The sequence below is a fragment of the Castor canadensis genome, chromosome 8, assembly GCF_047511655.1.
Source record: "Castor canadensis chromosome 8, mCasCan1.hap1v2, whole genome shotgun sequence".
Taxonomy (NCBI): Eukaryota; Metazoa; Chordata; class Mammalia; order Rodentia; family Castoridae; genus Castor; species Castor canadensis.
The window spans coordinates 113,098,969-113,101,713 of NC_133393.1; the positions used below are offsets into that span (position 1 = coordinate 113,098,969).

Consider the following 2,745-nt stretch of genomic DNA (forward strand, 5'->3'; position numbering starts at 1 on the left):
TGTGCAATAACATTTCTTTGAATTTGCTGGAAAAATTTTTCATTAATATTCCATAGTATCTTAAAGAAAGTACAATTTCCAACTTTTAGATGCTGTATTCTACTTTAAATCATGCTTGTTAATTTATGTTGTTCCCATCTTCTATATCTTTACTGATTTTCTTTTTGATATATTACTTTTTAAGAAAAGTTTGTGAACATTTCCTAGTGAACTTGTCCATGTGGTTGCAGTTCCACTAATTTTTACTTTACAGTGATTAAACCTATATTTTTAGATGCATAAACATTTACAATAGTCATATGTTCCTGGCAGTCTAACCTTGATGCCAATACTTAGTAGGTCTTCAAATACACATGCTTCTTGACTTATTTTATTTATTTATGGCCCTGGGGTTTGAACTCAGGGTCTCATGCTTGCTAGGCAGGCACTCTTAGTGCTTGAGCCACTCCACCAGCCATTTTTTTGGTGTGTGGGGGGAATGGGTTTTTTTTCAAGATAGGGTCTTGTGCACTATTTCCCCAGGCTGGCTTTGAACAGCAACCCTCCTGATCTCTGCCTCCTGAGTAGCTAAGATTATAGGCGTGCTGATTCTCCTTGACTTTTAATGAGGTGATATTCTCATGAAACCACAGTAAGTTGAAAATAAGTCAAAGTGCATGTACTATACATAATGTGCAGAATCATGGGCTTAGCCACAGTGAACACCATAGAGTGTGGATTGTTCATCCTTTTGATGCTGTGGATAGTGGGGAGCTGCAGCTTGGTTCCATAACCAAGCAAGAAGAGAGAGGATTTAAGCACATATTAATTGGTAGCCAGGGAAAAGACAAAAGTTAAAAATTGAAAGTATGATTTCGACTGAATACCCATTGCTTTTGCAACATTGTAAAGTTGAAAAATCATGTTAAACCATCCTAAGTCAGGGACCTCCTATAATAATACATGTTCCTTTAAATTTTATCATATTGTGGGTGTAGTTTTTCAAATATTTACTTCAAATCTTTCTAAGTCTTTATTGTTAAAGCATTTATCTTGTATGTAGCAAAATAGCCACATTGTCTTTTTCGTGTTTGAAAAAATACATTTTAACTAAAAAATTAATTCATCTACATTACTGTGCTTCTTGTCATTTTTAGAAGCCCCTTTTAAGCTTATGTACTCCCCTTTAAAAAATTTCTATTTTTCCTTATTTTATATGATTTTTAACTATGTCTGTAACAGATACTTAAGCTGCATTTGCTGAAAAGTACTGACTCCTACTTGAGCCCACTGATTAGCTGAAAGTAGGGCAAAATCAAGGCATTCTACTCTTTGCTCTGAACCATTGTCTTTCCTGCAGTCACTTTGCAGCCATCTTGAAATCCAAGAAAGACCACCTGCCAAGTACTCATGACTCTTATTATAACAAGACCCCTTGACCAGTCCTGAGACAGTGAGTTGCCAAACCACCTACCCCATCTATGACCACCTGAATACACCTGTGACAGGAACTATAATTCCAATACCTCCAATTCTTCCTCTTATTTAAACCTAAAGCAAATGTCCATTCTGGGGAGATGAGTTGAAATGCTACCTTTCCTTTTCCTGTGGCTACTTTTGTCATGTAAAAACTTCCTTTCCTTGCCCTTCATCATTACTGTCTTTTGTTTGGTGTGTGTATATAAGTCGTTGGACCTGGCCTGTGAAGACAGTGATTTTAGCCCTGGGCCCCGAAACATCATGTAACATATCTGTTAATTTAGTGGTTACTCTGGAAATTTGAAAATGTAGTACAGTTTTTAAGATCTTAGGTCTCCGCCATTATAGCCACCTAAGAGGATCTGAAGGAAGATGGTAGCCTGTGAGGTTACTCATAAACAACACAGGAGCTATGTCTGATAGCCAGAACTTAAAGTTGCTATTGTTGGGCTGGATAATGCAGGGAAGACTGCCATCCATCCCCAATTTTCTATGAATGATGGTGTGCATCCATCTCCTATAATAGAAAGCAATGTAGACGAGACAGTGATAACTATTACTCCCTTCCTAATGTGGTATGTTGGTGTCTAAACATCTCTTTGGTCCTCCCAGAATACTTACTAGACAAACATGGAGTTGGTAACAGTTGCTGTGCACACTATAAACAGCAAGAGTATTTCTGTCACTAGAGAAGTCTAAAAAAGGTTAGTGCATGAGAATCAAAGGAAAGCTGAATTTCTGATTGTTTTTCAATAAGTAAGATGATAACAAATGTGTAACTCTGGCAGAAATTTCTAAGTTTTTGAAGCTAAGTTCCGTTAAAGATCACCAAAGGCACAGACAAGCATGTTCTGGTCTTACTGGTGCAAGATTATGCCAAGGACTTGAATGAATGATGTCATAATTTAAGCTTAGGTGATCTCTCCTGGTCATAGTCTTCGTATAAATGAAGTGATGGGCTCTACCCGAGGGCTGCAAATATTAGTGGTTTATAATAAACTGAATTTAAGTTGTTCTATAAAAAGGAAAATTAAGAGCACTTATTTGAAAACAAAGATGAAGTCTCACCTTTCAATTTCCTTTCTCATTAGTTCCTTCCAAAGTACATTAGTAAGGCTGTGACTGACACTTTTCTCATAATGAATCCTCTCAAGACATTGTACAGCCTGTCATCAGTATAAAGAGTGAGGTAGGCATTTTGAACTATGGGAATTTTAATATCAATGCAACCTACTGTAATTGAATTTTTTCTCTTCATTTTTCCATTAGGTCAAAAGAAATCAGTAC

General features: G+C 36.6%; 1 pseudogene; it reads left to right on the top strand.

Moving 5' to 3' along the window:
* Nucleotides 1–1,896: 1,896 nt before the first annotated feature.
* LOC109703427 (ADP-ribosylation factor-like protein 5A pseudogene) lies at nt 1,897–2,377 on the top strand (annotated as a pseudogene).
* The last annotated feature ends 368 nt before the right edge of the window (nt 2,378–2,745 follow it).